Raw genomic sequence first — 15,224 nt, 5'->3', positions numbered from 1 at the left:
TTTACTAAAAAAATATTATTTTATCCTTTTTCCTTCTGGGGGATGTCGTCGGCTATGGATCTCATCAAAGGCTCCAGCCAAGCAAAGCCATTTAATATCTGTGCAACAGATTCAGATTGAGCTCTTATCTTTTCATTCATCGTGGCCAGCTGGAGATCCCTTGATGTACCATTACTCTCCTGCGTTGCCATAGGCGGTTGGAAATCAAAACTTGAAGCCTCCTCCATTGAGTAGAAAGTAGATAGTTTATAGCCTAATAGCTCAAGATCTTTTTGGTAGTTCCAGATTAGAGAAACAATTATTGGCGTTTGAAACTTGCAAATCATTCGATGATTAATTGAATGAGGCAATCTTATCCAGTCTATATCATCTGAGATCAGATAACGGAGGGCAGGTATTTGATGAAACACTCATCAAGGCAGCTCGATTTAAATTTGGTTTATCTATCTTCGCTGTGTCTGCCCACCACCCCATCACCAATTTCATCTCAGGTGGTATGTCCTGAGTTGTTGCAGCAAGGGCCACATGAGGAGTGGAGTCCACAGCCACATCATTTGTTAACAATTTGAGTTTCAAAGGCTCTGCACAGGAAGAAAGCTGTATTGGCTTAGCCACCAGCTCAGGCTGTGCAATCACCTCTATGCCTTCTTTGGGAGCAGTCAGTACTGGCTTAGAATTGTAATTGGATGCAAGCTCGATATTACTGGACAAAAGGACACTTAATGAACCTCCTTGGTTGGCTAAGCCATCAATACAGTTTGAGAGGACATATAGGTGATTTTCTTGTCTATTTTCTAAAGAAATCTTTGTAGCTGTGTTTGAATTAGGAATGGTGATCGTTGTAGAGGTGCACCTTTTTCAGAATCTTGTGTGCCTTCTATCTTGTCTTGCGTTTTAGCATGCATTTGATCGTGTGACATTAAACTGGCATCGCCATTTTGTGGTCCCTTGTGTACCTCCATGTGTGATTGACTTTCTGTATTCAATTGGTTCAAGTCAACGACCATGTCGTCTGACGAAATTTGGGCCAGACTTTTGGTAACAGAGTTGTGACCTCTAATTTTTGTCATTAGTGTCAGGAATAAGGGCAGGAGTGGGTGTCAGGGACCCAGGTGGCGCCAGAAACTGGATAGATTGGGAATTATACAAAAAAACTACATTTCCCAGCAGTACCTGGGAGGATTGAGTAGTCATTCCCTGTGCGCACATGTGGCCAGCTGATCTTGATGAGTATCAGCTTATTAGGGGCCCAGGGCGCACGGCAGGTGTGGCTTATTTTGTGTTTGTGCAGAGCTCTATGTCGGCGGAAAGAAGGAGCCTGATGGACTCGTGATGAGAAGCAGCAGCGGCTAGCGCCAGTAAGAGTTGCATCGAGGAAGAGGCGAAAAGGCTGCAGCTGCTACGAGCTTCACCATACTGCATCCGGGAGGGCTTCAGAGCCTCCCGGACTTAAGATAAGTGGAAATGTGTAATTGTGCACAGCATTTTCTTTGAGGTCACAAGCAGGCGTCATTGGCTGCGGGAGGGACCAGGTTCGGAGAAGGCAGCATGACACTCGCTAGTCTCCGCTTGTGCTGAGGGGTTCAAGTGCACAATCTATTACGGCGGACGGACTGATTCAGTTGTACTTTATGTGTAAACACTCATTCATGTGGGCACGCGTGCACAAGGCCCCTCCTCCCAGGCTTTTGGTGGTCAAGTGCTGCCAATAAGAGTTTTGGTTCATAAAAACATTGGGCTGGAAGGGTGAATGGCCAAAAGGCTTATGTTTCCATGTTTATCTTCTTTTCCTGTTCAGTGTTTATAAGTGTTGCTTCATGCTAGCCCCTGGGGCCATGTGTTATGTCTTTCATAGTGGGATTATTCCCATACGTGCCATCCTGCTTGCTATGCATATTGTTCCTGTCAGAGGGTGAATGAGGTACATGTATCAAGGTGTACTACAGAAGTATGTGGAAAATATATCAAGGTGTGCAAAGAGGGTATTTCCCAGACAAGGACAAGACCCATTGAGGATTTTACAAGGTATTAGGCACTGTAGGGGTTTTTCCTGTTACGTCCCCAGACCTATCCGTACTAGGATTTCCCTCACCCTCTATCGGGTGTTCCTAAAATCACCCACCCTGTCCACAAACTCTCCCTAACCCTCTTCCCCCCACTGGCTGCCACGTGGTGTCCTGTTCACTATACCAGGTACCTGTGCCAACCACGGTGGAAGGGTTGACTTCATTCGGCTTCTGTGGTTCGGGGGAGAGTGTCGACCTCTCTTCCCCTTTTGGTGTATCTTGACAATTAGGTAGGTTCTTTGACTTAGATTTCATCATATTGGCACTGGAGGTATTTGAATTTTGGACATGTGCCTGTGCCCTCCGTTTCTGTGCTCTTGCCTGCAATTGTTTGGCTTTTCGTGACATAAAGAAAGTGGTTTGTTGGACACCACTTTGTTCTGGCTGGTCCTCAGGAGACCGAGGGGGACCCTGGTCTACGCCCACATTGAAGTCAATAAGGTCAGTTAAAGCCGACGGACTATCTGGCATGTCCTTAGCACATTCTGTATTTATTAACATCCTTTCAATCTGTTCACCCCCAATATTTCAGGTGGAACAAGATTTGCTGCCACAAGAATGTTTTCCAGTACCAAAATGCGGTCATGCTGCATTTTAGCAATTTCCATGTAGCCAGGAACAGGCGCTAGGCTACAAATGTCAGAGGGAAGATTTTGTTGTTGAGTAATTTGGACAAATGTCTTCTGCGACATACTCCATGCATCACTTAAGTCAGTTTGGGTAAACTGTTCATGTGTGACGCAGGCAGGAGACTCATGAGACTTTTGTACAATGTGCGTGCCATTTAGCAATTGAGTTGCCCAAAATGTGTGACTTTTTCAAGGGCCATCGTAAACCCTTCCATTCTACTTAGTCTAATTGAGATGTCAGAGATTGAGGTGCTTAGTTTAGTGCATTGATGGCACCATGTGTATGTTCATGCCCTTTATCGAGCAGATTAAAGATCCTAGTAAGGACAGGAAAGTTTTGAAGCTCCTGTTGGTTTAGATCTATAAGGGTGTCCTCCGATGGACATAATGGTAGAGATGAGTTCCGGGGACGCATATGATCAGCTAGGATTTTAGGCTGCTGTAAGTCAAAGCCTACAACAGGGGATTGCGGATATATTAATTCCCTGGGGTTGCCCACCAGGCCGTTGGACGGTGAGCTAGCCTTTTGCTTAATGCTGCTTGCAGCTAATCCCAACTCAACTTCACCATAAGTTTTTTTTTTTTTTTTAATGATGTGTTTGGTAAAACAAACCTTTCATTATGGCGTTTACATTTAAACAGGAAAAGATAGAAACACAGAAGAACAACAAAAAAAGAGTTGACATCTATGTTTCCAATTCTTGAGGGTTGCTGTCGTTGAGGATCGCAGTCCAAAATTTGATTACTTTTGAAATTCTATTCTTGTCATGACCTTTTTGGAGATGGGCCCATCGTTCCTGTGTGTTCGTCAGTTTGAGAGATTTTGAAAAAGTCCTTGAACAAATTTCTTTTTTCTGTCAAAGCTTGGCAAACCATGATTATATGGACGAGTGTCTCTCTGGTATTCTCTGTCATGATGCCTACCCCCGGGCATCCGGATCGAGTCCATCAGCCCCGGGAGCAGGCATCCAGATACTCATTAAAACCCCAAGACCCCCGGCAGGGGGCTGTTTGGATTCAGTCCTGGCGCCTTAGGCGCCAGGCTCATAGACTTTACTTACCTTATGCAGACCATGCTGCAAATGAGTCCAAGCCAACGTGAGGCCTGGATGGGACTATTTTATTACAGGGACTATTTTTTACTCGGGTGTGGATCTGGGAACTTCTTACCTGGGACTACTTTGCAGGCTATTTAAACCACACCCGAACAGCAGCTCATGCTTCGTGTTATTCTGCATCCAGCAGCGTAACGCTCACCGGTTCTGCAAGTCAGCATCCAGAGCTCCTAGACAAAAGGAAAAGAAAGGAGAAAAGGTTAGATCACGGACATTATTTGATTCCTTACCTGATTCTGGACCCAGCACATCTCCGAGCCTTGAAAGGATTTTATTTTACGCACGCATCGCTTTGCCAGCAGCAGCGCCGCGTTATACTCACCAGTCCACCGCATCTTTCAATTCGGCACTGCCTCCATCATTTTCTTCGTCGAAACCCAGCACCTGGGGGGAAAACAAAAGGAATAACAAGGATGAGCCTAGAAAACCGACAAAGACAATCTATTTGCCACCATAGGCTTACCTGCTTTACCACCGGAGGTATTATCCTTTAATTCGCCGCATCTTTCTATGCAGCACCTATAAAGGGAGAGAAAACAGCAAGTTAAACTCATGCAACTTTTACCGGACAGTGTTTGGTAATACAGACTCTTACCTGAACGCCATCAGCTGCCTCCAGGCAATATTCTTTTGGTCCCAGCTGCAACCTAACGAGGGAATGGAACAAGGGTGAACATCGGACATATTGAACTCTTTGAACTTTATAGACACTGGAGTCAATATTCCTCCGGAACTCCTCCAGTACCTTCAAACCAGTGAAGTAACTGGTATCTACGCGCCCCTGCATGCCATGCAAGATGGAGAGCTCATCATTTAAAAACATAAGGTGAGGTTACCAAGAGGGGATATCGAAGGTGATTAGTGGGGAGAACAAGAACAGTTGGGGGGGGCCATCACTAAAGTCCACGGGTGGCTAAATCCCTTTCTCCACTTGCAGGAGAATACTTCTACGAGTCCAGCAGACAAGATTAGGTGGGCCAGTCCAGACCGTCATCTCTTCACTACGCATCACGTTGGTGGAGACCGCAGCTGTCCGGGTCCGATCGACACCCCTGTGGGAACCAGGTGAGCGTAACATTCTCATTCTTGCAAAATCGACAATCTGCGGTCATTGTTTTTGGATGTTTTATGGTGGTTAAGTAGTCGCAAGTCGGTAATATGTTTAAACGAATGTGTAGGAATAGGTCTCGTATAGTTCATTCCGGGAAACATGCTAACTATGCTGGCAGTTCGTTGAGAGCTCTTCATTCTATTGCACAGTTCAAACTACGTTTATATTTTGATTGTTCCTCTATTATTTTAATCCAATCGTTTTGCTGAACTCTTCGTTTAGCATACTGTGGTCTATTTATTAGCATATCTTCGTTGATCTCTTCAGCTTTCATTCTCTTCTTTATCTCGTTGGTCCAGTGTTGAAGAGCTGTTACATGTACAGGGTCCTTTTTTTCTTTGAGTATTTCTAAAGATGGAATTATGTCCTGACAAATTATTTTTCCAATTAATTATAGATTCTAGAGATTGAAGTGCCAGTTCGAAGCACATTCTTGGCATTGGGAATGATTTAGGTAATGCCAAAGTTTTCCTCCAAAAAATGGCTTCATAGTGATGCCAATTCATCGTTTGTTGGTTCATTATTGTTTCTCCAGCGTACGTTAGAATGGGGACCACCTTTTGTCTATAAAGTAAGATTGTTGATTTTATTGTATAAGTCCCAAATTTACGATGGAAGAAACGACCTTGGCGGGCTAAGGATCTTGCTTTTCTTTCAATGTGATCTTTCCATTCTTGTTCAACCGGTGAGGGGTTAATCATGGCGCCTAGATATTTGAATGCTTTTGTCTCTTCAATCTCTATCTTCTACCTGCAATTTCGCAATTTGTCACCTGGTATTATTCAGAGTTGTTAGTTTCATTAACTTGGTTTAAACAATGTTAATTTGTAGCTCATTCTCTTTCATAAAAGATCCAAATGTGTCCAATGTTTTTTGTAGACCTGATTGCGTTTTGTCCATGACAATGATGTCATCTGCATACAATAAGGTGTTTATTGATTCGTTGTTTATCTTCAGTGGATTAGAGAGTGGATTGTGGATCATTTGTACAAAACCAAAAGTATGCAAGTTATATAGACAAGCAGCTAGGGCGCACCCTTGCTTCAGTCCATTCCAGGTGGTGATTGGTTTTGTAGCTGCACTGTCTTTTGTTAATCTGACTTTGATCGATGTATTAGAGTAAAGTTGTTTAACTGGATCGAGAATGGAGGGTGGACAACCCCATGATGTTAATTTCGCCCATAGTTTTTCTCTATTCACAGAATCGAATGCTGTTTTTAGGTCTATAAAGACAGCATATACTTGTTTCTTTATCATCGCTTCGTACTTGATCATGTTCAGAAGCAGCAGATTAACGTTTGTACCGATTTTGTTAGCAAATCCAGTTTGTCGCTCTTCTTGCATGCCATTTTCCGCTGCCCATGTATAGAGTTTTTTCCTTAGAAATCCCGCGAACAGCTTTCTCAAGGGGTCCAGGAGGGCTATGGGTCTGTAGATCTCTGGCATTTTCCTATCGCCAGCTTTATAGATCGGAATCAATATTGCCAGGGTCCAGCTGCGTGGGATTAGTTTAGTTTTCTCTATAGGGTTCAGAAGATAAAAAAAAAAAAAGGTGGCCCATTCTTCGGGGGTGGATTTTAGGTTGGCGTTGGAGAGGCCATCTGGGCCAGGTGCTCGAGATGGATTCAAGGACATAATAGTTTTTATGATATCGTCTCTTTCCCATTTTAATTCCCAAGCAAGATGGTTATTTGAGCACCCTGTTGGTAGATTGTCTGCTTTCCTTTTGTAGAGGTTGGAAAAATGTATAGTCAATTCTCGCGATTGTACCTCTTGGATCATGGTTGATGCATTGGATTTTTCGTTTAAAAGCAACCACAGCTGTCTGGTGTTCTTCTGTTTCAAAGCCGCTAAAATCGCTTCTGTGTCCGCTTGCTGCATTAGAGATTTATGTGATTTTATGTAGTTGGAGAATTTCTGTTTTTCCTTTTTTATTTCTGCAGCAGCGGTTGTTGTATTCTGTTTTTTAAGTTGTCAAATTTTTTTGTATAGATTCTTTTTCATCAACTTGATGTCGTAATTAAACTGATGTTTGTGATTGCTTTGCAGGTTACCACGACTATTTTTGGGCAGCTGGTATTTATGCAGAATCCACTCACAGTTGAGTTTTGCGTGGTCTGACAAGTTTGAAGCCTCAAAATTTGTAAGTAGGTCAGCCATTTGGTGTTGGTTTATTCAGAGCTTATTTAGACCATTGTTTAGTTCAAGTTCTGGGAAAAATAATCTTGGAGTTTGTAGTTGAGCAATGTTCCATGTTATTAGAATTTGGTGGTGGTCACTATTTAATTGCGAATAATTTGCAGTTGCCGTTAGGGTTTTTAGGATCCTTTCTGAGATAAAAATTTAGTCTACGATTGAGTTGGATTGTTCTCGTGACCATGTTGGAGGTGGTCTGTCTCGCTCATTTCGTGGTTGCTCTGTCAATGTTAAATTTCGAATGAGAATTTCTTTAGACCATTTTTTTGCTCTTTGGGATAAGTTAGAGGAGTTTAGTCTCGTACCTTCTGGACTGTATAGATGGATGTTCAGATCACCGGCAATTATGAAATCTGTCGAAATATGTATACTGGCAATTGTGTCGAATTCGTCAAAGATTGAATCCAAGAATATATTCTCGTTCATTGATGCTGGGTTCCAGTAAATATTGAAGATTGTTAAGTAACTGGGTTCCTTTTTTGTGGTTTGCATCCAGATGATGATGTATTGGGCCCAGGGGTGAAGATATTTCTTTGCTATGATTAACCAAGTTGGGTTTATTTTGGTCAAGATCAGCATGCCCGATGCAGGTCTACCTTGGTGTGATGTAATCGCTGGGTTCGTGAAGGTTGAGAATCCTACACAGATTCTCTCTTCAGAAAGCCAAGTTTCCTGCAGGCAAATTATGGCGATTTCTTTTTGGTTTAAAGATCCTTCGTCAAAAAGGTGTTTTGAGCCTCTACTATTCCAGGAGCATAATGTGGTCTCTTCTAATTGTGTTTCCTTGCATTTTGGTTGTTATAAATAGGTCTTGATTCGTGAGTTTTGAAGATCGCCTCGTTGTGTTAGTTTCTGTTAGTATTGGGAGTTGTAGATCATATCGCACTGTAGATCTTCCGTCCTGCGAATCAGGTTGTGGTTTGGTTGGATATTTTTGTATGAGTTTGCTTTGTTCCGCAGGGCGTTGTATGCTGTTAGACGCATAGTATTCAGTAGGCTGCCGAATTCCTTCTGTTTGGTTTGAGCCAAATGCTCATGAGTGGTAGTTATTTTTAGTTTTTTTGATGCCATAGCTTTAGTTACAAGGACTTCTTCTGTTATGAATCCCAGTTTCATTAAATGATTATTTGTTCACAACACATGTGTCATTGTTTTTTGATTGTAGAAGTCGATGTGAACTATGTCCATCCAGTTTTTATTGGGGAAATGTATGACATCAATATCTCTCGAGCTGATTTGAGCCAATTGCGGAATAACTGTGAATAGACGTAGAATATTTGATCTGTTCATAATTAATGATTCGGCAGAGTTGCAGAGATAATCGGAAAATATTGGTTACTTTCCGCGGGTCCACAAAGGTAGGTCGAATGAGTGGGGTCTCACCTTGGCCAGTGTTCGTTTACACGCTCTTATAGGAATTCTCAGTTTCTAATGAAGTCCAGATTTCCTCATTTGATACTGTGGAGTATGTAAAAGAGATACTAGTGGATATATTGATTGAGATCGAATTGGCAATTGAGGTCTCAAAACATTCATCTAGGACTATCAGTATCTCGTCTTGAAAGTCAAGTAGCGTGTCAATCAATTCAGTTGGAAAACTTGGTTCTATGGGTTTGTTAGGACGGTTCGTCGTCAATTGGGTTGCTGTGTGTTGGTCAATCACAGCTAGTAGTTTGTCAAGTGGTTCGTCCTCTCGTTGCATTGCTGTTTCTGGCCCTTGTTCTGAACCGATCGATGCTTCTTTAGGTTCTGACCTCAATGTCACAGAGGCTTTCTTCGGGTCAGGTCGAGCTTGTTCTTTCTTGTTCTCAAAGTTTTTTTGGGTTGTTATTATAGGTCGAGTTTGTTGTTTTTCAACCACATGTAGTTTTCTTAGAAAAGCTTGAGAGCCTGTCTGATTTTTTTTGGATTTTTTTTGCCAAGTCCTTGTTGTTTCTGCCTTGTAGTTGAGGCGTTCTTGAATCGTACCTATGAAGCCTTCAATATTGATTTGTTTTGTCAAAATCATAGCCAATAAGGTGGCTTGGTCTTTTGTGGAGTCTACCATTGCTTCTTGGATCTTAAGAAAGGGTACCATAGCTAATGAGAGAACAGCAACTAACGTGTTCTGGAGATCCAGCATCGTGGTTGGAATCCTTTCTGGAGTCTCGGTGGGGATGTTCGTTGTTACGTCCTTTGTGGGCTGAAAAGAGGATTCTGACACAGGTTGGTTATTGACAACTGGTGGGGATTTTAATAGGGGGGCGTGGATGGGAGAGCTTTTAATGGCCATAGGTTTTTCTTTGTTGACGATTGGCGTGGATGTGTTATTTGTTGGTTTGTTATTCCTTAGGCCTCCGAAAATTTCTTTTCTTCTTTCCTGCGTGTCCATAATTGCATCCATTTCTGTGATGTCAAGAGATAAGTTGTTTTAAATTGGCAGCAATTGCAGCATGAAAGTGAACTTGTTCTCTGACTCCATGTCAACTTGAAGCTGGTGTAGAAGGTCCATCAGACAGCTGTGCATGACGATGTAATTCAGCCAAAACTACCGGTGCCTACAGAGATGTGTCTGACGGAGGAAGAGCAGACACATCACCAACGACACCTAGGAACGAATTGTCATTGATTGGAATGTCACATATGGGGTTTAAGGGGTACATGTCACTAACATAAGACTCAAGACAGGTGTCTTTTGAAGTAACAGCCAGAGAATTACATGTAGATAGCACTTGTCTACAGTGCACACTCGAGATATTAGGCAAACCAATGCTTGCGCTCGTACTATTGAGGTTCAGGGGGTTCAATTTCAGCCACGGCGCTTCTGCCTTTTTTTTTAACCTTATTTTCGGACTCTTCAGACAACTCATCAGGCAAGTTACCAATTGGCATTGTATTTGGGGAGCCATTAAGACAGAGTTTTCCGCTCCTCAAATATTTCACCATGGTTAAATCGTGCACAGATATAACAATGGTGTCTATATCTCCCTTTATAGATTAGTTGTGCACTAACTCTAAAGACAGTATAGTTCTAAATGACTGGTAGATTATATATCCTACAATACAGCCATTACACTTGAAAAAGCTTCTTCTATCCCAGTAGACAATAGGGAATAAGAAATATTCAACTTTACAATTGTATCTAAGCAAGACTCTGCTTCAAAACTTACTTAGTACTTGGTTTCTGGAGCACTTACTCTGAGAACTTCACCCCCGCCTCCCCGCCCATCCGAACAGCTGACACACTTACAGACACTTCCAGATGTGCGCACGAGATGCGTGTGCACCAGAGTCTTATTGACAGGCTTCTCAATGAACCAATGGGAGAAGCAGGGGGCGGATCAATGAGGCGGGACTAAAGAGAGAAGAAAGAAAAAAAACAATGTCTTAAGTGACACTCCGGCCACAAGAAACCTAGCACCAGCGCGTGCCCACAATCGGGTGTGTGAGCCCCAGCACGAGCCCCAGTCCAAAGTTATTTGTTTGATGAAAGTGACGCGAGCTCCGTGTTTCAGCACGCTCAGCCTTCCTCTTGCTGACTACAGCATTGGTGCTGGCGCTGTTAAGGCAGGTCCATGGAGCAAGTTCTTGAAAAGTAGCACGAAGCACAGCAGGGGGAACAGCTAAACAGCCTACACAGACGCTTCCGGATGCACCTACTTAAAAGTTAACCCTACCAAAACAGAGGTCAACCTCCTCAGGAGCGCTAACAAATTTCAAAACTGCCTGACAGATGGATCTCAAAGGCTTCTCCCTCAACTCTAACCCAACGCATAGTCCCTCAGCTTTCTTGTTGACTGCGTTCTTTCCGTCAAACAAATATCGCCAAGAAAACACACAACACATCATACCAGCTCTCAATCCTCTGCCGAAGGAAACCCTGCGTCCCTACTTCAGACTAATCGCCCAGTCCCTTGTGCTCTCCCACTTTGATGTTGGCAACGCACTCCTGGTCGATAACCTAACCACTACTCTGGCCCCTCTGAAAGCGGTCCAGCATTCCTCATCATAGGACCTAAGAAATTCAACCACATTTCCCCCCTTTCAAGGAACTACACTGGTTATTCCTCCTAGCTTAAAATCACCCTCAAGACAGCCTGCATCTTTTATTTATTGGATGTATTGTGTATTTCTAATGCACCTATACACAATGTGTTTTAAGGTGCAAAATCTACAAAACTCTAACGTCCAAGATGCTATAACACTTAGCTGAAAAGATCATCACAGGTGGTCAATGCAACACCAGGAGCCAAGATGCAGCCAGACTGGAATCCAAAAAGTGCAAAACGGAGAACACTGGAAAGCAAGCATTCTTCTGGAATGCTTCTATGCACTGGAGCAACCCTCCCGCTGACATCAGGCTGGCCCCCTGTCTCCTGCAATTCAGGAATGATCTGAAGACACTTTTCAAAGAACACTCGATCATCAACAAGACAATCCTCCCATCCCCACTATGTTCCACTAAGCTTAATTCTACTGCACCCAGTTGATTTCTGACCAGGGTTGCGCTTTATAAATCACCTACATACATACAGAAGGTACAGTGTTGAGAAACCCGCCTCTGATGAGTTTATGGCAGGCACCCAAATTCCAGTCCTTCAACCACTAATCGACACCACAGTGCCAAACTGCATGATCCACAGACAGGTAATAGTCATTTTCACTGCAAGCAGCAGCACTCTAAGTTGCAGTGGCTCACAATGGCAAGGGAAAGGTTTCCTCTGTCTATACTGTAAAGAGACTTCGACATACGGCAAGGTCTCAGTCGAGGAGGCATAATAGACCACCGCTTGATAAACAACTGCCTCAAAGGATATAATACAGCCATTTAACAAGGTGTCAAAAAGGCAATATACATAAACGTATGCATGCCACAGCAGATGCAAAATCAGGAAACATGTGGAATCATTACAGACTCTAATCGGATGATCGTGTCTTTGACTTCCCAAGTGCTAATAGGTCGACCTTGGTAAAAAGGGAGCATGAGCGAAGCACAGCCCACAATTGGAAGAAAGCAAACTGACATGGCTACAATAGGAAATCACAGTGCCCCAAATACTACACACCCTCATGAAGAAGGTTGAACAAAGATAAATGAAACATCCAAGGTCGAATACCCATCTCAAAGAATTAATCCTAGAGGGATGCTCTACAGGGACGTTCATTTAATGTGTGCCTGAGAAGTCCATCTACAAACACATATGGTTGTTGTCTCAGTTTAAAAAAAAAAAAATGTAGGTGCATATGAAGTTCAGAATCGGAGCAAGCAAGTAGAAAGCCAGGACAAGTCTGCTCACTGTACCCAGGTAATATTGTTTTACTGAATCAGCAAGTGATTAAGGTTTTTCATTTTGTCTTGCTTTTTCAGGTAAAGGCCCTGAATGTTCTATGACCAAACTCAAGTACTCCCCTAGCATCACCCTCACTTCCCTACAAGGCACCCAAGCGGCAGCACCCCTAAATCAATTACATTACCATAATTATTGATGGTACCAACCAATCATCCCTTACAAAAATCCAGCTTTGCAATGTTATGTTAAGTTGATTTATACTACGCACCACTGCCATTTTCATGGTCTCCAGGCGCTCACGTGGCTCTGCAAGGAAAAGTGGGTAAGGTTGGTTAGTGATGGGGAGAGAGGCATAGAATAGAGGTTGTGCTCATATGTTGATGCGTGCAGAACCAGGAGCAACTGGCATCTGAGTGTTTCTGGATGTGCTTTGTTTTTTACGAAAGGGTGGGTCCCTTGTTTGTCTGAGGTGGTTGGGTTTGTAATTTGAACAGAGTGATGTGCGGTTTGAGTGTTTTGGTGGGATCATCCACTAGTCCTCTGGGCATGTGTTGTAGGTACGGAGTGTGGGAGAGAAGAAGTAGTTAGTGGGTTTTGGGTGATCTGTGTTTATTCAAAGTTATGTTATTGTCTTCCATTCTAAATGTGTCCCTTATTTTCCTTGTTTCCGGTCTATGGTTTGTAAATGTAGGGATTGTGTGGGTTGGGCGCTCTGTTCATGGAGTGGTTACTAAATGGTTGATCAGTGTTTATCTAGACGAGTTGAAAAGTCATGTTTTTAGTCTTTTCTTGTAAGTAAGGTGGTCTTCTGTCGTTCTCATTTCCTTAGGGATCGAGTTCCATGGTTTAGCTATCATATAGGAAAAGGCAGTTCCTCAGAATTCTCTTCTCGTAGTGTCTTGTTTCTCTTTGGAGGTCGGTGCCGGACCTTAAGTCTATCCTCGGCTGGTTTCTGGAGATGTTTATTTAGATGAATTCAGCTCTTTGTCCGTGTAGTGATTTATGCGCAATGCAGAGTTGTCTGAAGTTAATGCGTTTCGTTATAGGTAGCCAGTGTAGACTTCTTAGGGCCGCCGGTGTGATATTGTCTCTTCTATTTAGTCTCAGGAGTAGTCTTGCTGCAGTATATTGAATGCACTGTTGTTTTTTGGTGAGGTGTTCAGGCATTCTCAGGAATAGGCTATGCTTGATAATACCAAGGGGGTGATTGCGAGAGTTCTGTGAACGAAGTTGAGGTAAGGGAGGATCCCTCTTATTAATCGTAGGCGGTAGAAGCATCTTTTAGCTATTGATTTGACTTGTGGTTCCAAGGTGAGGCCATGGTCTATGAGGATTCCCAGAATGTTTATCACTGTTGAAGTCTCCTGTTGGGTTCTCCATGGTCGGGAGAGTTCCATGTAATAATGTCCCCTCAAAAATATCGCCATGCAAAAAGAATCACCTAAAAATGGCTGTTTTTTGTGGGGACATTATTACATGGAACATGCGGGGAACACCCCTGCAACCTCCAAACCCTTTTTTATTTTTCATGGGGAGCAGGGAACACCCCCTGCAACCCCTGCTGCCCCTGTCCCTATATATATGGTCACCTATATAATGTCGCCACAACTTTTTCCCAGCGACATTATATATAACGACCATATATATATATATAGGGATATTATTACCTGATGCTGGTCGGGGGCCATGTAAGGGATTGTCTGTGTTTGACTTTTACTTGTGGGGTGATTAGGATTTCTGTTTTAGCTGGGTTTAGTTTGAGGTTGTTTGCCATCCAGGTGTTTAGGTCGGCGAGGCATTTATTGAGAGTGCTATCTGGGTTGTTGTCATTTGTACTTGGAAAAAGAGTTGGGTGCCGTCTGCATAGTTGTGGGCGGTCAGTCCATGGGCTTGAATGAGTTTCATTAGGGGGTCATATAGAGGTTGAAGAGGAGTGGGGAGAGGCTTGATACTTGTGGTACACCAAATGGAATATTTTTCGGTGTTAAAGGTCAATGGTAGAATGTGGGGTCAGTGAGGAAAGATTTCAGCCACTGTAGTGCAACGATTTGTATGGCGGATTCCTCCGGGATCTTGATTAGGAATGTGTGCCTGATCATATCGAAGGCAGCTATTATGTCCATTAGCACTAGGGCCGATTAGGTGTTGTTCGCATTCATTTTGTAGGGCATTCCACATAGAGAGGAGTGCAGATTCTGTTCTTCTCATGGGTCTATGGTTCTAAAACCGACCTGGGATTGGTCAAGTATTCTGTTGCTTTCTAAATGATTGAGTAGTTATTTGTACACAAGGTACTCCAGGATTCATGCATTTTACCCATCTCATATTTAGGAGAGGTTTTAAGTACACTGATTTTAATGACTTTAGTACTATTGCAGTATTTAATGATAAGCTTATTAGTAGTCGGATGCAGAGGACTTGTGTTTTGTAGGAGAATAGCTTTATGTAGATATCTGGTGTGTCACTGGGCAATCCGGCTTTGCTGGTATCTTAATAGATTGTCAAAGATTTCCTTGCTTATAGGTTGCAAAATGGTTGAGTGTTGTGTTGTGTTGGCTGTTGGGGTTTCTGGGAGGGTGTTTGTGGTCCTGCGTGATTTGTCAATTGCCTGTTGTATTACTTCTAATGTTGCTCTTAGGTGGGACGTGATGGTGTCACATAAGGTATGAAGGGTACAATTGTTGCATTAAGTTAGGTTTTTTATTTCCTTTACGGTTATAAACATCTCTTCATGTGAGTTTGTTAAGGATTGGATTCTTGCAGCATAGTATGCTTTCTTGGCTTTCAGAGCCGTCGTGTCTATAGCCGGATTTGTCATTAGTAGTTTGTTTTCCTGT

General features: G+C 42.9%; 1 protein-coding gene across 5 annotated transcripts in view; it reads right to left on the bottom strand.

The window, feature by feature from the left end:
- RNF123 (ring finger protein 123) overlaps positions 1-15,224 on the bottom strand; it is a 3,033,138-nt gene that overhangs the window by 2,103,595 nt on the left and 914,319 nt on the right. The window lies entirely within an intron of this gene.

The sequence above is a fragment of the Ambystoma mexicanum genome, chromosome 2p (genome assembly GCF_040938575.1).
Source record: "Ambystoma mexicanum isolate Mex_15411 chromosome 2p, UKY_AmexF1_1, whole genome shotgun sequence".
Classification (NCBI taxonomy): Eukaryota; Metazoa; Chordata; class Amphibia; order Caudata; family Ambystomatidae; genus Ambystoma; species Ambystoma mexicanum.
The sequence above is the reverse complement of the archived record's forward strand: the minus strand, read 5'-3'. Positions and strand labels throughout refer to the sequence as shown.